Genomic DNA, 23,838 nt, shown 5'->3' with positions numbered 1-23,838 from the left:
CAGTAGTCTATAAGAGGAAACAGGAGGGCCTGCACTAAGTGCTTGCGCAACCTGAGATTGGTGCATTTCCTGAAAAAGTAAAGCCTGTACATTAGTGTGTGAGCACGCTTACACACTTGTGTAATATGCTCCCTCCACGTAAGCTTAGGGTCGAGCACCAATCCCAGATTACGTACGGAAGATTCAAAGCTGACCTGGGCACCCCCTATGTTAATGAAAGTGTTAGCTGTTGAGGGTAATGGGTTTATGTAGTAGGGAGAGCCCAGGAGAGAGGGGGTAAAAGGAAAGTAGCGTGACAATAGCCAACGCTGACCGATACGCACACAAGAGAGAACGAGACAGTGAATCGGATTTGCACGAAGCAATCCGAAGGGCCCCGAATCGATCGAAGGAGGACTATCGATCAGCAGAGAAAAGCGCGACTCGCTCTCTCGACTAAAACCCCATCTATCTCTCTCTCTCTCTCTCTCTCTCTCTCTCTCTCTCTCTCTCTCTCTCTCTCTCTCTCTCTCTCTCTCTCTCTCGGTTGATTCGGCGCATAGCGCACCGCGTGCAGAAAAGCACGATCGAACATAGCTAGAATAGGGCCTAGGGCAAAGCCCGATTGTCGCTCATAGTGCGCCAGCCAATCTCGATGATCGTCTCGACGCACAATACACGCACACACGACCGCACGTGGTGCACATTGTTAATTTGAGTGAATAAATGTTCTGAGGGCAGACGAAGCCCGAAAGTTCTCTTAGCATAAATTACTAGAGTATCATTATTGTGCATACTTGAACCCTTGCTTCCATTCTTAAGTAATCCGAGCACAGAAGGACTCCGCCACTCTCCGCGGTCCGTCAAGACGGAGACACTGAGCAGCCGAGGTGAGCTCTTGATCGTCACCCGACGATCCTTTTGATATTACTAATATCAAAAGAGCATTGTATATAGATGACGTATATTTTGTAATAAAAAACATACAAATTTACCAAATACTTATTTAGTACTCCTGACCACAAATAAACTTCCTGATACTGTTTTTCTCTCTCTATCAATTAAAATTTGTATTATTATTGTACACTTATTTAAAAGTTATTAAAAACAGCAATTTACATTTTTGAAAATATATAAATAATAATATAAATAATATTCAAAAAGATTCTACTAATCTTTGCGAACGATAAAATGTCTCATTGAATATCAACAGTCTTGTTGAATAATTATTTCGTAATAGCAAACGCGAACAATCTAGCATTATAACCATTATAATAAAAATTATAATAATAATAATAATGTTTAAAAAGTTGAATAAATTACAGCAAATAAAATCAAAAACATCATATTTTAAAGTAATAAAAGGTTACATGATTTTAATCTAAAAATCATCTGCTAATCAAATGCGAAAAAAATTGGGTTTTTAAAATAAGGGGTCACATGCTTTTCATCTGACAATCATCTACTGATCAAATCCGAAATCGGCATACTTTTCTCTTGAAAATCACCTGGAAATCATCTGATTTTCACTGAAGCTTTGTCAGTAGGGGTGTATGTATGTTTGTTCATCAGCGAACCTTTAAATATTGACGAGTGCCTTATGTAAAAAGCAAAGCGTTTCGCTATTAGCGATGTTTGTAAAATGAAATCTGTTTTTGAAAATTTTGAAAGTTAATTGCAATGAAATAATAAATCGTCTAAATAGCAGACCTTCCTTCCTTCCCTCAGAGTCTAATGTTCGTGGGGTCAAACCTTCTTATGACTCTGACAGCTGCTATGTCCCTTTTAAAGACTGTCGGATCCAGGACTGAAAGCACGGTGAAGGCCAGCAAATGCAGCGTCGTCTCCTGCGTATAATGGAGTCCCAAGATAACAATAACCTCGTTGGGCGAGTTGTTGCTGCTCTGCACTCACATAACATCTAGTAGCTGGCTGCAAAAACTAGCGTTTTCCGCGGATTGACTGGCAAAGAGAGCTGTTTCCTTGTTCCCTGAAATGATCGTGGGGGTCCTGGACGACTGATCCTGAAATTGTGCCCTTAGCTCAGCGATGTTAGTTTTAGCTTTAGACATGCAAGTTACCAGGACCAGGACTTTCAGGCAAATTTTTAGTGGGCCCAGCTAGTTCCAAAACTTAGAAATCCTTGTGGGGATACTATTCTGCTTTTCTAGGACCGTATCTTGCTTGGCCCGGATATCCGCTAGGGCATCAAGGATTTCCTTTAGTGAGCTCTTAATCGTCAGAGTTTTGTTACGCGCCGGTAATTGATTACGTTAGGGGGTAAGTGATGGTGGTGCTGAAATAGACTTCTCTTGTTGTGAGAATCTGTACTTTGACTCATTATGCTGATAACTTACTGGCAGTTAGTAAAGCAGAGGTGTGGTGATTTACTGATTGGTCGAAGTTTTTTTTTGTGCCGCCGGGTAGTGTGATAGCGATAGCAAAAGAAAGGAAATGTAGTACCGACCTTACCAAGTTAAAGTCAAAGAGTAGTTTTTCATCTGATCAACAGGTGTCACCACGTAGTTGTCCAAAGAAGGATAAGCTACGTTGTGCAGAGGAAATCCAAGCCGTGCGGATTTGCTAGTTAGGAATTGGGGTGCCAGATGTTTTGTGAAACAGCGGCAATGGAAAAATTGCAGCCTCCAATGAATTATTATTTAGGTAAAAGGTTGTAATAAGAATTATGCAACAATATTCAAATAAAGGGTCCCGAAGGCAGCAAGGGGCAGAATCAAGTCAGTAAAGGCAGAGCAAGAGAAAGAAACAACTGTCGTACTCACGTGACAGGCGAGAGACAGAGATTAGTTTTTTTTAGATTTATATGCTCTTTATTACTGTACATATTTATTATGTTGTGCATATTGATTAAAGAAAAAACAGAAAAGAATAAAATTGTTGTGTAAGTTTGCTAGTGTGAAATTGAATGAAGTGAAATGAGATGAATGAGTGTGTATGTTTGCGTCATGATTGCGTGTTTTCCAATTTAATGAAACATGGTTTAGCTGCTTGTTTAAAATGTGATATGGATAGTGTGTTGCGAAGGTGAGATGGAAGGCTGTTTCAGAGGTAGGAAGCACTAATGAAAAATGAATGCTTCAGCGTCTCCGTCTTATAGGACGGGATATCCAGGGGGGTCACCTCACCCCTCACAGGCCTGAGTATGACGTGGAAATCAAAATAGGCTAATAAGTAGGTAGGCAGTGAGATGTTAAAGATTTTTCTTAGAAAACAGGCCATGAAGTATTTCCTACGCCCAGCGGTGGTAAGCCATTGCAACTCACACCTGTAAGTGGAGATGTGCTCGTCCCTCCTTACACCGTATATATAACGAATCCCCGTGTTAACAAGCCTCTGCAGTTTCAAGTCAAGTTCTTGTGTCAGGTCGCAGTAAACTAGTGCACAATAGTCGATGATGGAAAATAGGAGTGCTTGCACTAGGTGTTTGCACAATCTGAGATAATGCTCTCCCAAAAGAAATAGAGTCGGTGCATCAGAGAGTGAGCACGTTCACATATTCGTGTAACGTGCTCTTTCCACGTAAGTTTGGAGTCTAGCATCAACCCCAGATTGCGCACAGATGATTCATAGTCGACCCGGGCTTCCCCTATATTTATAAAGGTGATAGCAGTAGAAGGTAGTGCATTTATATAGTAGGGGGAACCCAGGACGATTGCCTTAGTCTTAAGGACATTCAGTTTGAGACTATTTAGAGCAGCCCAGTCGATTATCCTCTCGGCGTTAGCACTCATCCTGACAGAACAGGGATCGAGCTCCTCGAGGTGGCATTGGCTGTAAATCTGCAGGTCATTCGCGTAGATTAGATGGGACACATCTGAATCTAGGCAAAAACCAATATCATTGATGTACAACGCGAACAACAAGGGGCCTTAAACTGACCCCTGTGGAACACCGGTGTTTAATGGTAGAAAGGTGGAGAGTTCGTTGTTGTCACCAATGACGGCCTGTTCTCTTCCTGAGAGGTAAGAAGCAAGCCAGCGGGTAACCTGCTTAGAAAAGCTGAAAGAGGATAGTTTTCCGAGTAGCCTGACGTGACACACAGTATCAAACGCCTTGCTAAAATCAAACAGATGTAGCAGAGTGACCTTCTTCCTGTCTGTCCCAATCCTGACATCATCAGTAAGCTTAATTAAGCTAGACTGCGTGCTGTGGCCAGTGCGAAAGCCAGTTTGGAAATTGTCAAGGTAAAGTCTTATTTCAAGATTCTCAGAGATTTGCTTCTGCACCAGCCACTCCAGCACTTTGGTCAGGAAACAGAGCAGGCCCTGAAGATTAAGTGTTCAGGGAGGTCCAGACTCTTCAGGGTTCGCAGATATTCCTCAACAGATGGAGCTTGAGGGTGATTAGAGATGGAACTAAAGTGTTTGTTGAGAGCATCTAAAGAGAATCGAGCAGGTAAAGGAGATTTAGAGGTAGTAATGCCAAGATTTTCAAGCTCTCTCCAGATCTCTGCAACGTCGATCAAGGTAGACAAGCGAGAATAATAGTAATTTAGCCTAGCCTCCTCAATCTGTTTATGAGCGTCGTCCCTTGCGATTCTATAGAAGTATAGATACCAAGGTAATCGACTGAGGAAGTCCCTTAATTTCTCAGCACAGATTCCTTTGCAATTTTTGCAAGAGTATGTAGCAGGTACGTAATGTAAAATCTGTACGTCGAGTGTGGCCTTGATAAGGTCATGTCCGTTGATGAAAGGAGAGTCTGTCTTCCAGTGTGAGAGCAGGCGATCCTGCTCATCAATTAAGCATAGGTCAAGCCAGGTGTCTTGTCTGTGATGGGTTGCACCATATGGCACAGAGGTAAGAGAGTTCTCATCGATGAAGGCCCTGATGAAGTTGGCGTTTTCAGATGAGGAAAGTTGATCGGCATTAAAGTCACCCATGATGACCTTTGTGGAGTAGTTGTGCATATGCGTTGTAAGTTGCTTAATGAAGTTAGATCCCTGGATAAGGGGTGAGTGAGAAGAGCGATACACAACCCCCACGGAGATGGGCGATACTCCCTTAGCTGAAATCTCACAGAAATGATACTCTGGCTTACCCGGCATGCCCGACCATTCGCCGTCAGATGACGAGATAACGCTGGCTGTCAATGAATGATGAATGTAAAGGTCCACACCACTACCATTCCTGTTTTTGTCCCGTCTGTACAAAATGTAATCATTCAGTGAAGGGATAGATGCTATCTTGTCGCTTAGCCAGGTCTCAGTTACAGCTATTACGTGAAAGGGGGAACGAGTAGATAAGAAGAGCCTGACCATCTTAATGTTACCAGTAAGGAAATTCGCATTGAAATGACAGACTCTCAGACACTAACAAGGAAAGGTACCCAACCCGAACTCACCGATTTTGATGATTTTCATATATGTTGTAGAACATAAAAAAATAAGAGACACGTATTTTTTTTTATCGGCTAATTTTCACTTTTAAGGGGTAAAAACGTCCCCTAAAGTTAACCCCCAAAAAGCGTTTTTTTTAAATATCTCGGCTTAAAATTAATATTTTTCAATGAAACAAATTGGAGGTTATTTCTAACAAAAAGAGCAAGTATTTCATGGTGATTTGAAGAGTAAGGGTAGCATCCCCTATTTTTTAGGGGTTGAAAACATATATTTTTTGGCATAATTTTATAATAAAAATGTTTAAACCGACTAAAAAAAATTGGAAAAAATGTTTAAACATCCTTAATAACAAAATTTAGTTGACGTCTTTCGGTGTTTTCATAAATATTACCCCTAAGGGGGTAAACCACCCCTAACACAAAATAACTGTAAATATGTAATTCAATACATAATATTTCGTAAAAAGTTTGTATATAGAGGTTTTCGAGGTCGCTCATTACAAATCTGTTATCAGATTTTGAAAATTCAAAATGGCGGAACCAATAGGACGGAAATATCGAAAAAAAATTTTATATAATAAAAAAGTTTTAAACGACTAAAAAAATTGGAAAAAATTTGTAAACATCTATAATAAACAAATTAAGTTTTTCGATTTTTTCATATATACTACCCTTTATGGGGTAAACCACCCCTAACACAAAATAACTATAAGTATACTTCAATCCATAATATTTTGTAGAAGGTTTGTATATAGAGGTTTTCGAGGTCGCTGATTACAAATCTGTTATCAGATTTTGAAAATTCAAAATGGCGGATCCAATGTGGTGGACGAAAATGTCGAAAAAAAATTTTAACTTTCATAAAAACTTGTTATAAATGTGTTATCTTTGTAGCCTGTACATGTGAACTAAAGAGCCTTAAACCCTAAACCCCTAAAGAACAAATAGGCTAAATGGTTGTGCTTTTTAACCAAACCACCTCAAATTCCTAAATTTGTAAACAAGAAAATTCTGTGTGTGAAGCAGTTTTATAATTTCCGTAGAAATTGTTATCAGAATGTTATTAAAATTCCTTTATTGTAAATTCAACTTATAATGTATTTTTGTTTATAATATTAGAGTATAATAATAATCTACAATCTTTTATCTTTTGCCATAGTGCATTTTTTGTATTGAGCATAAAATATATTATTTTACGATGTTTTTACAATAATGGTAGTCCTCATAAAAGTGTTTAAAGCACAATGCTTTTTTGCACCAACCACATCGTACAATTGCAATGTTTGTGCACCCTTCTATTTCACAATGTGTGGCACAAGACTTTCCAACACTGAAATCTATAGGATTATCAAATTTATCTGGTTTTTCATTGACGTAACCGCTTTTATACCAGGAATATTTAAACAAATCTATATATCTCGGTGAAGACAGTTGGTTGTGAACCAATGATTGAAGTTTAATTATATTATTTCTCACATGTAAATTCATATCATGATCCATTAACATTACATTATCAGAAAATGTTCGGACAAAGTTTTTCCAAATACGGAATCCATAGACATCAAGTGGTTGTATTTTTCCTGTGGTTCCAGTTGGAATTTTTTTATGTTAATAATTTTATTTTGTGGCATTGTTTCTTCTATAACTTTGTCACAATGACCACTCCAAGAATCAAGTAATAGTATTGAGTGATGGCCTACATAGGGATAAAATATTTTTTCCAACCAGATTTTGAAGTGATCTGCAATTAAACGACTTACTAATTAACTGATCAACGATATTACAATGTAAAAATTGTTATTAGTTCCCTTACTTGTTGTTAATTTTCCAGATATGGATGCTTCCACGTACACGTTTTCTAGTCTAAATATGTTTTGTTCTACAATAGGGCCAAACTTGCCACTTGGTTCCTTTAAAACAAGAAATAGCGGTGACAACAGTTGTCCAGTAGCTGATATTAGTGGCTGTATAGTATAACTATGCGTTGTTGCTGAAATTGACTGTACCAGACATTGCACTTGCTTTTCTCCTTCTACTGCTAATGTTCTTCCAGAATGCATTTCTAGCTGAAATCCGCTCTGATCTATATTATACAAATTTTCGAGTCCAATCCTTGGTATACACGATTTAACGTCATCGATAAATGCTTCAGCTTTAGCCGTAAGTTCTGCACTACTTTCTAGTGTTTTTCTTGTTATGAACTTATTTATTTTCCTAGAAACTATTCGGTGTGCTTGCTTAAATTTGAGTAACCAATGTTTAGAAGCTTTGAATCTAATATCATCAAAACCAATTTCTTTTTTAGCTTGTAAGGCCCATCGAATTATATCTTCATCATGGATAATTGAACCACTGTCGAGAGCTGCTTGAAAATTATCCAGGGTATACTGACAAATTTGTGCTACTTTTTCTCTATACGTGCCACCTTTATTAATTGAATGAGCCCAACGACGTAGCTGACTAATAGATGATACTTTTTTGAATCTGTTTTGCACTGTTTTGAGACTTAAATTTTGCTTCGTTTTGCTACTTCTCCAAAATTCTACAGCTCTTTTTTTGTATTCAAAATCTAGTTCTTCATTATCTGCTGTACATTGATTTGTTGGTGCTATATCCGGATCAGGAAAATGATGTTGCACTTCATCTTCAATTATTTCCACATTATGGTCTTTATACTCTTCTTGAAAATCCAAAGAGTCATCAGTAATCATTTCTACATCGTTGAAATCATGTGTTGCATCTATTAAAATTTCTTTTATTTTTTCGGCCAACTCTGTTTCGTGATAATTCGTGACACTATCTGGTATGTTTAACGCTTGAAAGTATGCTAATAATAAGTTTAGAACGTTTAACGGATTAATTTTCATTTTTCAATCTAAAATGAAAACAAGCGGTAAAATTTATACAAGCTGTGTTTTTGCATGTAAGGCACGACTGCTACATTTCTACCAGAATAAAACGAGTGAATGTAAATTGAATCAAATCATTAATTTATGCATTGGAGAAGAATTCTCGTTCCACTTTGTGATGTTCGGAAAACTCTATTTTTGGTTTTATTCAACTTTTATTCACTTTGAAATTGAATAATGTAAATCTATATAAAATCACTAAAGAAAATTTTCTACAACTGTATGATACCACTGACAAACAAAAATTCGTACTTTCCGGCATCGAACTAGAATATCCACAAAACTCACTCACTGCCTAAAAAATAACACAGGCAGCTGAGGTAAACACTCGATGAAAACAATCTAAAAAAAGAACATACTGATTCGCACATATTGTCAACAACTTTTATGAGTGAAAGACATTTATCTGTGGAATTATCATTGAATGTACGATAACATTCATTAAACTAATGAATGCATATAAAATTCCCTTTCAATAACAACGTGTTCTTTAATTGCAAATGAAGTTCGAGTATTAATATTCTTTTATGTATTTTTACCAATAACAAAAATTATCATAGTAATATAATAATAATAATAAAAGAAGAAGAATAAGCATAATTGCAATAGCAATAATAACAGTAATACTGATAATAGCAATGATAATGAAAAATAATAATAATAATTACAATAATATTTATTATTAAATTTAGATTTTTTGATAAATTCATTAAATCGTATCAAATAGTATTATTATGGAATTCCAGACTGTAAATATTTTACTATAGATACAATAATCATTACTTCGAGAATTCATCTAAAAAACGTTTGGCTTACGAAATAATTGTAACAATGAAAAACTCCCAAGTTTGACAACATTAAATTTTATTACAAAACGCAAAAGAGTTTGATAAACTAATTTTATTAACCTATGTTTTTTCATTTGCAAAAAAGTGTGGACTTTTTGAATTTATAAAATTATATAATTATGCAATTTATGAAATACTTTATAATTTATGAAATTACTTTTGAAATTATGCTAATTTATAAAAGCAGAAAAATAAATAATCTTTGATTGAAACATAAAACGAGACGTTATTTGTTACATACAAAATGATAGAATAAAATATCGGTAATATATCTATACTCGTGTCTACGGTAAAGCATAGGCCTTCGGCTTGTCTGGAGGTTAGGGGTTTGGAGTCGTTTGGTTAAAATGCACAACCATTTAGCCTATTTGTTCTTTAGGGGTTTAGGGTTTAAGGCTCTTTAGTTCACATGTACAGGCTACAAAGATCACACATTTGTAAACAAGTTTTTTTGAAAGTTAAAATTTTTTTTCGATATTTCCGTCCACCATATTGGATCCGCCATTTTGAATTTTCAAAATCTGATAACAGATTTGTAATCAGCGACCTCGAAAACCTCTATATACAAACCTTCTACAAAATATTATGGATTGAAGTATACTTATAGTTATTTTGTGTTAGGGGTGGTTTACCCCCCTAAGGGGAGGTATCTATGAAAAAACCGAAAAACTTAATTTGTTTATTATAGATGTTTACAAATTTTTTCCAAATTTTTTAGTCGTTTAAAACTTTTTTATTATATAAATTTTTTTTTCGATATTTCCGTCCGCCATATTGGATCCGCCATTTTGAATTTTCAAAATCTGATAACAGATTTGTAATCAGCGACCTCGAAAACCTCTATATACAAACTTTCTACGAAATATTATGTATTGAATTACATATTTACAGTTATTTTGTGTTAGGGGTGGTTTACCCCCTTAGGGGTAATATTTATGAAAACACCGAAAGACGTCAACTAAATTTTGCTTTAAGGATGTTTAAACATTTTTTCCAATTTTTTTTAGTCGGTTTAAACATTTTTATTATAAAATTATGCCAAAAAATATATGTTTTCAACCCCTAAAAAATAGGGGATGCTACCCTTACTCTTCAAATCACCATGAAATACTTGCTATTTTTGTAAGAAATAATCTCCAATTTGTTTCATTGAAAAATATTAATTTTAAGCCGAGATATTTAAAAAAAACGCTTTTTGGGGGTTAACTTTAGGGGAGGTTTTTACCCCTTAAAATTGAAAATTAGCCGATAAAAAAAAATACGTGTCTCTTATTTTTTTATGTTCTACAACATATATGAAAATCATCAAAATCGGTGAGATCGGGTTGGGTACCTTTCCTTGTAAGACAGAGACACTTTAGAGGCACTTGTAGATGAGTTAGATGGTGGTTTTGGGGGGATGATAGGAGTGTATTTTAGTGTGTGATGTCCGTGTTGGCTATTGGCGGCGTACAGGCTAAAAAAGCCTCAAGTTCATCATCAGTAGAGATGATGGTGGCCCGTCGCTGTCCTCGCCAGAACGGATGTAGACTCTCCCGTCCCTCACGAAGGAGCAGCATCCCCTTCTCTTTTTTGCCTCCAGCCTGGCCTTGATGCGCAGCTTGTGGATGTCTGGAGGAAGCAGTTCGTTGATATTAACAAGTGGCTTTGGCCACGATGATGGAGCGGGCCAGCGCACTGGAAGAGAGAGTGACAGCTAGAGGTGGGAATCTACTGTCACCTTGCGCGTTGGTGTTGGTTGCGTCAAGTCTCCCCATGGTCCTGACGGATGCCACAACCCGCCTTAGGACCGTGGGATCCAGTGCAGCCAGGGCGGTGAAAGCCAGGAGTTGCAGTGATGTCTCCTAGGTATAGGTCAGGCCAGATATTACCACCAAATTATTCGCTGAACGCTCCTGATCCTCTTAACCTTAGCAAGCTCGCTGCGGAGGTTGTTGATCTCCTCAGAGGCAGGAGCAATGCTGATGTTCTGCTGCTCTGCGGGGCTCCTTGGCGACAGCTCTTGATATTGTGCCTGAAGCTCGGAGATGGAGGACTCGACATTGTTTAGTCGAGCATTGAGCGCAGGCAAGTCTTCAAGGGCTTTGAGGCGGCTTTCGAGAGGGTCAAGCCTTTTCTCAATTCGAGAGACTTTCAGACACGATGTTTTGCGCCTGAAGGGCCTCATTCTAGATCTTTCGGATGTCATCCAACGCCGCGAAGATGTCCTTAAGAGACGTCTCGATAGATGTCGCCTGTGTACTCGCAGGCGATTGAGTCCTGGAGCCTGCAAGCGATGCGGGTGCCGATTTATTCTTTTTGGGCACACCCGCTGCACGCGTACCCTTGGCAGATGTATTTGCCGCTGCAGCTGATTTTGCCCTCGTCTGCGTGGTCTTGGGCGTGCCGGTGACGTACTCTTCCGCACAAGCAGCACAGGCGAGTGTGGCAGCATCCCTCACCATTATAGACCTGAGGGCGACACATATGGTGTGTAAATGCTGGACACACAACTCACAAGTCTTCATTTTTCCTCTAGCTGTTTTTCTGCAGTGAGCACACATGACAGCGACTCGGCGTTCTTCCCACCAATTCCGCTCATTTTCGATGATATTGTATCTCTGTTGACAACTTACTGGCAGTTGATAACGTAGAGAATGTTGCAGTTTTATGCTGGTCATCGCTATAAAAAAACGTAGGATACTTATGTGATTCTTTCTCCTTTATGGCAAACATAGGGACGCTAAGGTGCTATCACATACCGTCGTAAATGGCTCATTATGCAATTTGTATCGTACAATATGTAGCATGTGCCTTGTGACAGCAACTGTTAATTTGTCGTATTAGTTTATCGTTATTCTTATTTTCTTGAAAGATTTATAATAAGTTGTAGAATCCAATTTATTAAAAGTGAACATTATTTATATTCATTACTAAATTAAGTTTGTAATATTTTATAGGTCAAACAACGGGGCAATATAACAGCCATAATTTGACATAAATACAACCTGAAAACCAACTGTTCGATTTTGTAAAAAGCAGCTAGTAGATAAATTCTGCACACTTTCCAACTCGTAAATCGTAATTTTTAATTAGTTATTAACAATTTAGATGAAAAATTCGCACTTTTTTTAGTTTTTTGCATATAAAATGGAAACTATGTAAGCAATTTTAATGCAATCAAAAGGTAAATTGTAGATAATAAAATTACAAAGAGAATGAGAGGTCAAACGATCCGATCAGATGATTAGAACAGTTTTTTTAAAAAATTTGCAACGCTGCCATTTTTTAGTATTGAGAACTGAAACTTGGCGCACAGGTAGCTATTTATATGTATTTTGTGTTTGCAAAACCCTAATTCTGTCGAACGAATAATTTTTGCACAATCGCGACTGTAATTTTTTTAGCCATTTTTTTCGCGGAGGGCTGGATGCTCGTAAGAGTGTCCAATTTAAGTTTTAAAAACGGAATTTGAAACTAGTCAGGCATAGCAACAAAACGTCTATTAACGTTTTTTTTAAAAATGAAGCTAAATAGTTGACACATGGCCTTAAATATGTTGATTCTTTCCCGGCTCTTCACAGAAAGTGGTTCCCAGGATAGACTCAAAAGGCGAATTCCTAACGTTTTATTGATTGTTGGTGGCCCTGAAAAGGGCCAGTTATTTTATCTTTTTACTGAGATCGGGGCAGGAGAACTCGTTCAGGCGAGCGATAGCGCGGCCTCTTCTGGAGCTTTCGGATGGAGAGAATACGGCTTCGAGATCTGCTACGATGGGCCTCTAAGGCCTCGTGGGGCTTTACCGTGACTTGTGTCAAGGTTTTCTGGTGTTGGTGCGCTCTTCTCTTGGCGGCGGCAAGGCGACGGGGATCTCGTAAGCTGGGGCAGCGGAACGTCGTAGGCTCGAGGAATGAGCCCCCTTCAGGAGGCGCGTGTATAAGCCGTGGTCTTGTAGGCTTTCGCAGCGTAACCTCTCGGGCTGCTGCTTTGAGGCGCTGTTCGTCATCTTCTGAAGGATGCAACTCTAATACGGGCTCTGGGAATGGTGAGGGCTCTGCTGACTTGACCTTGAGTGTTTCTTGATGCACGACTTGGGCAGGGAGAGAGTCTGAGAGCATGAGGGGTTTTCGTCGTCCGAGAACGACGACTTTTTTTACTCTGTCCACGATTCTCATCAGCGCCGGCTCCTCCTCGGTTTCTGCCGGTATCGTAGCCGTATGTCGCCTATTGCACCGTCAGTTATTGCGCTTCCGCAGCTGTTCAATTGATCGCCCGCGTACCATGAGTCTCTCTCTTTAACTGAAAGAACGAACTAGCGTCGTAGCCCGTGGACACGGCCGAACGTTGCCAGGGACCTCCTAATACTCCTCCCGGGAACAAGTCAACCGGGTGGGGTTTCGTTGGATCCTGGTCGTGCAGCCGCGGACGTCCAGTCGCTCTTGCCGAGCTCGTGCCGGGAAGCAAGCTCCGGCCGGCTCGTACTCGGCTCTGCAGTCGCAAGGACTGGCTTGCGTTCAAAGGATAGAGAGAGAGAGAGAGAGAGATTAGATTAGATTAGATTAGATTAGATTTATTTGACGTACAGTATGTTGTACGATAAAATGTATACAGCAGCAATAGTAGTACAGTAAAAATGTGTATTGTGAAAGTATGATAGTGTGAAGATGGGTCAAGCGAGAGTGTGTGAGTGTGTGCGTTTGCGTGAGTGTGTACAGGCGTGTGTGTGTGCGTTTGAGTGAATGTGTACAAGCGAATTCAAGTGTTTGTGTTTTCAAGCTCAAGAAAGTGCTCTTTAGCTAGTCTCTTGAAACTTGAGACAGATGTAGTGTTACGAATGTGAGATGGCAGGTTGTTCCATAGGTATGAGGCGCTGATATGAAACGAGTTCCTCAGCGTCTCCGTCGCGAATGTCGGAATATCCAGAGGTATCACCTCCCCCCTAACAGGCCGAAGTGTGACGCGGAAGTCAAAGTATGCCAGTACGTATGATGGTACGGCTGTGTTAAACATTTTTCTTAGGAAACAAACAGTGAAATACTTCCTGCGTCCGGCAGTGGTTAGATAGAGTCTAGTTTCAAGGTATTCAGAGATTTGATTGTGCACCAGCCACTCCAGCGCCTTGGATAGAAAGCAAAGTAGGGAAATCGGTCGGTAGTCAGTTACAGCTGTAGGAGAGTTGATCTTGTTTAATGCTCTTACGAGCGATGATTTCCAGGCAGAGGGAAAGCATGCCTCACTCAAAGACAGGTTGAAAATTTGACAGATTAAAGGAGTGAGTATTGGTAGTGCTTTAGAGATTACAACCTGTGGGATGCCATCGCTTCCCCTGGCCTGGGTATTGAAATGTGAAACTGCAGCTAACACGTCCGATTCTGTGATGGCCCTGAAGATAAAGTGTTCAGGGAGGTCTAGACTCTCGAGGGTCCGCAGATACTCCTCGACAGATGGAGCTTGAGGGTATTTTGAGATGGAACTGAAGTGTTCGTTGAGAGCATCTGGAGAGAACCGAGCAGGTGGAGAAGATTTAGAGGTGGTAATGCCAAGATTTTCAAGTTCTCTCCATATCTCTGCAACGTCGGTTAGAGTAGACAAGCGTGAATAATAGTAATTCAGCCTGGCTTCCTCGACCCGTTGATGAGCGTCATCCCTTGCGATTCTATAAAAGTATAGATCCCAAGGTAGACGACGTCTGCGAAAACGCCTGTAGAGCCTATTCCTTTCAGTTAAAAGGTCACGAAGAGCCGCGGTGAACCACGGGTGACGTTTACGTCCAGGTGTCACAGTCTTTAATGGGGCGAGATGATTTATGGCTTTTGTGATGTTTTCGTTGAGGATGGTAATGCATTCGTCAAGTGATGGTGTGGTGAAGGATGACCAGTCGCATGCGCTAAGGAAGTCCCTTAGCTTCTCAGCACAGATTCCTTTGTAGTTTCTGTAAGTGTAGGTATTAGGTACGTAGCGTGGAATCTGTACGTCGAGTGTGGCTGTAATAAGGTCAGAGAGAGAGAGAGAGGATGGTCTTGACGGGAGTCGTAGGCAACTTAGACATCCGCGAGACTAGGTCTCGACCGGTCGTCTGACTTGCTCGACTGCGCTCGAGCAACTGAACTAAATGTTCGCGAGTCGACTGATTTATATATTCTCGTGGACCTTGAAGGGAGTCCGTATCTTAGCGTGTAGCCGTGGAGAGTGGGGATGTCCGTGAGACTGTGTCTCGGGCGGTAGTCCGCTCCGCTCGACTACCCGCGGTGAACTGCGTTTCGCGAGTGATTGCCGGGCTTATGAGTACCGAGCGCGTCCCTCAGAGAGAGCCCAGAGGCTCGTCGTCTTTTTGTCGTCGGAGAGGTATTGTTTCTCTCTTTCTATATTTTCGTAAATTCTCCCTAGGCTGGCCGTCCGACGAGATCGTCTCGAGCTCGCTAGCCGAGCGTCGAGAGTGGGGGTACGTCTGCACCAAGCTGGGACCGGAAGACTACTGATAGTCGCGCTCGCGTGCGCCCGGCTTTTATGGGCGTTCGGTAAGCAGCGCCGATGCGTACGGGGAGTGGGGGTATTCGTGCGCAAGAGACTGCGGGAGAGCGGGTATCAATGTGCTGAAATGGTCAAGCGCGCGGAAGCGCTGGAGTAGAGGGAGCAGCGGCAGCCCGAGCGGCGTATGAGGGGAAGCGCGCGTATATAGATTCTCTTGATTTTCTCCGGTGCTAATCATCAGATCGCATGGCTCGACCTCTCATTCTCTTTGTAATTGTATTCTTTACAATTCATCTTCTGGCCGCATTAAGATTGCTTGCATAGTTTCTATTTTATATGAAAAAAAACTAAAAAAAGCGATTTTTTCATCTTAATTATTAATAACTAATTAAAAATGAGAGGGAAAGAGAGATGAATTGTAGAGAATAAAATTACGAAGAGAATGAGAGGTCGAACGATTCGATCCGATGATTAGAAGCGGAGAAAATCCGCAAAAACTATGTATGCGCGCTTTCCCTCAACCACCGCTCGGGCTGCTGCTGCCCCCTCTACTCCAGCGTTTCCGCACGCTCGTCTATTTCAGTACATATTCAAGGCCGTGTTTCACCTACTTCGCTTTATTTTATTGAAAAACGAAAATAGACATTTTGTTGCTATGCCTGACTAGTTTTAAATTCCGTTTTTAAAACTTAAATCGGACACTATTTTATCTTCTTTTTCGTGCTTCTCTCTGAACTCGGACAACAGAACTTTATTTATTGTCGCTTTGCACTAACAAATTGCGTTCTGAGAAAAAACTGTTATATGTATAGGTTTTTGTCGTATTTTTTCCCGTAAAATCGAATAACGTTATTATGCTTTGCAAAAAACAGACTTTTTTGGTAATTAGTTTAAATAATTTTTTATAAACAATTGCAAAAGACAAAAGAAATAACATGGGTAATTTTTTTTCGTTGTGAGTTTGTTATATGTGACGGTCACTGTAAAACCATACACATTTTATTTTAAACTATTATCGATTTTCGGTCCAGATATAGGGGTTATTCCAACTCAAATTAAAATGGGACATCCTGTACAAAATGTTAAGGTTAGAACAGTTTAGGACGATGATTTTCAGAAAAGTATCCGCTTAAAATGAGCGTGGTACGTTTTTCAATGCTATGTGGCGCCTAATTCGATTTTTACAATTTGACGAGCAAAAAAATCAACTTCTTGGTAATTTCCAAAGCGGAAGGACTCAACCATTAGCATCCAGGTTTCAAATACGTTCTATTGCATATTTTTACTGAATTTCCCGCACCATTACAAGTCACGAAAGTCACCACATAAAAATCGGCCCACCCTAATACTCAAGTACTCTTACATAGATACATACGTGTTTATACATATACGCACGTATAAACATATATCTATGCAATTTGAACATGGCACATTACATTATCATCTTGCTTAACCGAATTGGAGGTTCGGGTCCTCGATGACGTCAGTTTTTGCGCTTTCAGTGTATCCTCTTATTGCTTTACTTTTATTTTCATTTTTTCTGTTTGACTCTTTTGCACAACCTTGTGAATTTGCCTAAGCCCTCCCTCCCCCACTTCTTCGGGCCAGCGTTTGCTACTGAGCCTTTCACTATGTCAGATAAGACGACGGATTTTGGCTCTATGGACTTACCCGTTTGAAGAAATTGTGTTGTTAATTAATTATTCATGTTCGGCTAATTTTTGGGTTTCTTATGTGTGTGCGTGCGCGTGCGTGTATATGTATGTGTGTGTACATGTGTGTGCGTGTATGTGTGTACACAAAGTTACTTTACGCCAATTTTATTAATTTTATTAACAGGTTTCAGGTTTACACACAGTAGTCGTTTGTCTTCTGCTAGGAGCAATAATTCTCATTGTTGGTTTAGTTCAACTTGCTCCTGGTGCTACAACTTCTGATCACAAACTAGCATTGCTTGTATCAGGAAGTGCTCTTTTAATTTCTGGTAAGTATAACTAAATATTGTTATTATTTAATTTCAGCTGCTTTTCGGATAAAACTTTTTAATAATAAGGGAATATTTATTAATTTTATTACAATAAACGTTCGACTCAATATTATAAAAATAATAAAAATTCAATAAAAATTCTAAATAAAACAAAAAAAAAATGATCTAAACTAAAATAGTTTAGATCATTTTTTTTTTGTTTTATTTAGAATTTTTTTAGAATTTTGATTATTTTTATAAAGATTTAGTATGGATATTTTCATTAAATACATTTACGTCAGTTGAGAACTATATCCACTCTACATTATATTAATATGTTTAATTCTGAAATATGATTTTTCTGTAAACATCCCTTAATAATCTGATGATTATTTTGTAAGAATTAATTTTTTGCATACAATAGTAATCGCTGTATATTAACAGATCGGTATTTGTCACCAAAATGACTTTTCAATATTATATTTTATAGTTCTTAGCTATTAAAGTTAAAAAAGTAGCGTGCGTACGTATAAGCTTTTAAGCAATATTATTAAACCTTGTTCGTAAAATATAAAATTTTTTAGGTATATTATGACGCAAATATCGCGCCACATCAAAGAGCGAAGACCATAAATCCCGCCGCGACTCAATGACACCTAGGCTGGGCCGTGTAATTTATTGATTATTAACTAACGGGAAATACGTTCTTTTTTTGTTTAGCACAAGCGAATGTACTGCTGCGCTCTACACCTAGATAGGCGACTGCAGACAACGCCCCGAGCATCGCATGCATGGATGCGAGGAAGAGAAGTTAGCAACGGCGCTACACGTTACAGCAAGCGCACTAAATTATCGCATGAGTGCGAGAAAGAGAGAGGTATAGTGACGCTGCGCGCCAAAGCGGCAGCGCCACATCACGAGAGAGTGGAAGGGCGCAGCATATCTGCCGCACGCGCACGGCCAGGCGAGTAAGAGTAAGTGAGAGAAGCACCGCCGGGAAGGGAAAGGCTCTTTTATCTCGCTCCGTTCCATGTGCAACCTATTCGACGAGCGTGAGACCTCTCGCACCCTTTTCGTCTCGTTCACGAGAAAAGAGGGCGCTACATAACATCAAGTTCCAATCAACGTCCAGGGAGACGGAAACGGGACTTGTGAGCCACGACGAAAATAAAGTAGCCACATTGCGACTTGTGGTCCACCGCTCGACGCGTACGCTTCGTCTTGCGCTTAAAACCGCAAAATCAAAAATCAACAGAGGGAAAAGAACGCGAAAAGTGTCTCGACGACTCGTGCAACCGCTGCAACAAATCGCGAGGATAACTAAGATTCATAACGCGACTTGCTTTGCTAATTAGTCACTTAGTATTGAAGCGTAAAATAGTAAGATTCGTGGCAAGTTCGTTTGTGTTTTCTTTTTTTCGATCGTAGAATTGAGTTGCATGGGTTTTCTTAGTGTCATTAAGGTCGCGTCGGTTATCACCTCGTGGTGATCCGAGCGTCAGCCATCTTGGCGTCTGTTTGCGAGTTTGCGTACGTGAATGTTTATGTTGAGCACGACCTTTGTCAACTAGAGAATAAGTAACTAGAATATAAGTTCTTTTTTTTTTTTATTTTTGAATTGAGTTTTCGGACGAAGTGAATTACGTGTCGCACTAGTGTACATAGAAATACTTCGCGACTAGGTGCGCGACAATCTTTCTTGTGTTTGGTGAATAAAGGGTAAAATGTGTTGAGTATCGTGTTCGGAATTTAACATAGAGATCCGACTCACCTGATTTATTTTTACTTAGGTTTATTGATCGCAGAATAAATTCAAAAATTTTGTTTAGTCAATTCTCTAACAGACGCGCTTTGACGCGATAATTTGTTGTACGAAATACGTTGATTTTTTGTCATTATTGTTGATCCAAGATTTGAGGTGACTTACAAACACGGTGTATTTAGTCACGTTTTCAATACGAATAATATTTATATTGTGTAGGTATAGAGTAAACTTACAAGGAAAGGTACCCAACCCGATCTCACCGATTTTGATGATTTTCATATATATTGTAGAACATAAAAAAATAAGAGACACGTATTTTTTTTTATCGGCTAATTTTCACTTTTAAGGGGTAAAAACCTCCCCTAAAGTTAACCCCCAAAAAGCGTTTTTTTTAAATATCTCGGCTTAAAATTAATATTTTTCAATGAAACAAATTGGAGATTATTTCTTACAAAAAGAGCAAGTATTTCATGGTGATTTGAAGAGTAAGGGTAGCATCCCCTATTTTTTAGGGGTTGAAAACATATATTTTTTGGCATAATTTTATAATAAAAATGTTTAAACCGACTAAAAAAAATTGGAAAAAATGTTTAAACATCCTTAATAACAAAATTTAGTTGACGTCTTTCGGTGTTTTCATAAATATTACCCCTAAGGGGGTAAACCACCCCTAACACAAAATAACTGTAAATATGTAATTCAATACATAATATTTCGTAGAAAGTTTGTATATAGAGGTTTTCGAGGTCGCTGATTACAAATCTGTTATCAGATTTTGAAAATTCAAAATGGCGGATCCAATATGGCGGACGGAAATATCGAAAAAAAATTTTATATAATAAAAAAGTTTTAAACGACTAAAAAATTTGGAAAAAATTTGTAAACATCTATAATAAACAAATTAAGTTTTTCGGTTTTTTCATAGATACTTCCCCTTAGGGGGGTAAACCACCCCTAACACAAAATAACTATAAGTATACTTCAATCCATAATATTTTGTAGAAGGTTTGTATATAGAGGTTTTCGAGGTCGCTGATTACAAATCTGTTATCAGATTTTGAAAATTCAAAATGGCGGATCCAATATGGTGGACGGAAATATCGAAAAAAAATTTTAACTTTCAAAAAAACTTGTATACAAATGTGTGATCTTTGTAGCCTGTACATGTGAACTAAAGAGCCTTAAACCCTAAACCCCTAAAGAACAAATAGGCTAAATGGTTGTGCATTTTAACCAAACGACTCCAAACCCCTAACCTCCAGACAAGCCGAAGGCCTATGCTTTACCGTAGACACGAGTATAGATATATTACCGATATTTTATTCTATCATTTTGTATGTAACAAATAACGTCTCGTTTTATGTTTCAATCAAAGATTATTTATTTTTCTGCTTTTATAAATTAGCATAATTTCAAAAGTAATTTCATAAATTATAAAGTATTTCATAAATTGCATAATTATATAATTTTATAAATTCAAAAAGTCCACACTTTTTTGCAAATGAAAAACATAGGTTAATAAAATTAGTTTATCAAACTCTTTTGCGTTTTGTAATAAAATTTAATGTTGTCAAACTTGGGAGTTTTTCATTGTTACAATTATTTCGTAAGCCAAACGTTTTTTAGATGAATTCTCGAAGTAATGATTATTGTATCTATAGTAAAATATTTACAGTCTGGAATTCCATAATAATACTATTTGATACGATTTAATGAATTTATCAAAAAATCTAAATTTAATAATAAATATTATTGTAATTATTATTATTATTTTTCATTATCATTGCTATTATCAGTATTACTGTTATTATTGCTATTGCAATTATGCTTATTCTTCTTCTTATTATTATTATTATTATATTACTATGATAATTTTTGTTATTGGTAAAAATACATAAAAGAATATTAATACTCGAACTTCATTTGCAATTAAAGAACACGTTGTTATTGAAAGGGAATTTTATATGCATTCATTAGTTTAATGAATGTTATCGTACATTCAATGATAATTCCACAGATAAATGTCTTTCACTCATAAAAGTTGTTGACAATATGTGCGAATCAGTATGTTCTTTTTTTAGATTGTTTTCATCGAGTGTTTACCTCAGCTGCCTGTGTTATTTTTTAGGCAGTGAGTGAGTTTTGTGGATATTCTAGTTCGATGCCGGAAAGTACGAATTTTTGTTTGTCAGTGGTATCATACAGTTGTAGAAAATTTTCTTTAGTGATTTTATATAGATTTACATTATTCAATTTCAAAGTGAATAAAAGTTGAATAAAACCAAAAATAGAGTTTTCCGAACATCACAAAGTGGAACGAGAATTCTTCTCCAATGCATAAATTAATGATTTGATTCAATTTACATTCACTCGTTTTATTCTGGTAGAAATGTAGCAGTCGTGCCTTACATGCAAAAACACAGCTTGTATAAATTTTACCGCTTGTTTTCATTTTAGATTGAAAAATGAAAATTAATCCGTTAAACGTTCTAAACTTATTATTAGCATACTTTCAAGCGTTAAACATACCAGATAGTGTCACGAATTATCACGAAACAGAGTTGGCCGAAAAAATAAAAGAAATTTTAATAGATGCAACACATGATTTCAACGATGTAGAAATGATTACTGATGACTCTTTGGATTTTCAAGAAGAGTATAAAGACCATAATGTGGAAATAATTGAAGATGAAGTGCAACATCATTTTCCTGATCCGGATATAGCACCAACAAATCAATGTACAGCAGATAATGAAGAACTAGATTTTGAATACAAAAAAAGAGCTGTAGAATTTTGGAGAAGTAGCAAAACGAAGCAAAATTTAAGTCTCAAAACAGTGCAAAACAGATTCAAAAAAGTATCATCTATTAGTCAGCTACGTCGTTGGGCTCATTCAATTAATAAAGGTGGCACGTATAGAGAAAAAGTAGCACAAATTTGTCAGTATACCCTGGATAATTTTCAAGCAGCTCTCGACAGTGGTTCAATTATCCATGATGAAGATATAATTCGATGGGCCTTACAAGCTAAAAAAGAAATTGGTTTTGATGATATTAGATTCAAAGCTTCTAAACATTGGTTACTCAAATTTAAGCAAGCACACCGAATAGTTTCTAGGAAAATAAATAAGTTCATAACAAGAAAAACACTAGAAAGTAGTGCAGAACTTACGGCTAAAGCTGAAGCATTTATCGATGACGTTAAATCGTGTATACCAAGGATTGGACTCGAAAATTTGTATAATACAGATCAGAGCGGATTTCAGCTAGAAATGCATTCTGGAAGAACATTAGCAGTAGAAGGAGAAAAGCAAGTGCAATGTCTGGTACAGTCAATTTCAGCAACAACGCATAGTTATACTATACAGCCACTAATATCAGCTACTGGACAACTGTTGTCACCGCTATTTCTTGTTTTAAAGGAACCAAGTGGCAAGTTTGGCCCTATTGTAGAACAAAACATATTTAGACTAGAAAACGTGTACGTGGAAGCATCCAAATCTGGAAAATTAACAACAAGTAAGGGAACTAATAACAATTTTTACATTGTAATATCGTTGATCAGTTAATTAGTAAGTCGTTTAATTGCAGATCACTTCAAAATCTGGTTGAAAAAAATATTTTATCCCTATGTAGGCCATCACTCAATACTATTACTTGATTCTTGGAGAGGTCATTGTGACAAAGTTATAGAAGAAACAATGCCACAAAATAAAATTATTAACATAAAAAAATTCCAACTGGAACCACAGGAAAAATACAACCACTTGATGTCTATGGATTCCGTATTTGGAAAAACTTTGTCCGAACATTTTCTGATAATGTAATGTTAATGGATCATGATATGAATTTACATGTGAGAAATAATATAATTAAACTTCAATCATTGGTTCACAACCAACTGTCTTCACCGAGATATATAGATTTGTTTAAATATTCCTGGTATAAAAGCGGTTACGTCAATGAAAAACCAGATAAATTTGATAATCCTATAGATTTCAGTTTTGGAAAGTCTTGTGCCACACATTGTGAAATAGAAGGGTGCACAAACATTGCAATTGTACGATGTGGTTGGTGCAAAAAAGCATTGTGCTTTAAACACTTTTATGAGGACTACCATTATTGTAAAAACATCGTAAAATAATATATTTTATGCTCAATACAAAAAATGCACTATGGCAAAAGATAAAAGATTGTAGATTATTATTATACTCTAATATTATATACAAAAATACATTATAAGTTGAATATACAATAAAGGAATTTCAATAACATTCTGATAACAATTTCTACGGAAATTATAAAACTGCTTCACACACAGAATTTTCTTGTTTACAAATTTAGGAATTTGAGGTGGTTTGGTTAAAAAGCACAACCATTTAGCCTATTTGTTCTTTAGGGGTTTAGGGTTTAAGGCTCTTTAGTTCACATGTACAGGCTACAAAGATAACACATTTATAACAAGTTTTTATGAAAGTTAAAATTTTTTTTCGATATTTCCGTCCACCATATTGGATCCGCCATTTTGAATTTTCAAAATCTGATATCAGATTTGTAATC

At 37.7% G+C, this 23,838-nt stretch overlaps 1 protein-coding gene across 21 annotated transcripts in view; it reads left to right on the top strand.

The window, feature by feature from the left end:
- LOC100113758 (AP-3 complex subunit mu-1) overlaps positions 1–23,838 on the top strand; it is an 835,720-nt gene that overhangs the window by 316,968 nt on the left and 494,914 nt on the right. For 6 of the 21 annotated variants that reach the window (XM_032601276.1, XM_032601275.1, XM_031933641.1 and 3 more), the window contains one exon: positions 17,387–17,531. The exons of the other annotated variants lie outside the window; for them this stretch is intronic. The gene's annotated coding sequence lies outside the window, so the exon portion shown is untranslated. The remainder of the gene's footprint in view (positions 1–17,386; positions 17,532–23,838) is intronic. 21 annotated transcript variants of the gene reach the window in all.

This window comes from Nasonia vitripennis, assembly GCF_009193385.2.
Source record: "Nasonia vitripennis strain AsymCx chromosome 1 unlocalized genomic scaffold, Nvit_psr_1.1 chr1_random0004, whole genome shotgun sequence".
Lineage (NCBI taxonomy): Eukaryota > Metazoa > Arthropoda > Insecta > Hymenoptera > Pteromalidae > Nasonia > Nasonia vitripennis.
Note: the sequence above shows the minus strand (reverse complement) of the source record. Positions and strands in the feature narration are given on the sequence as shown.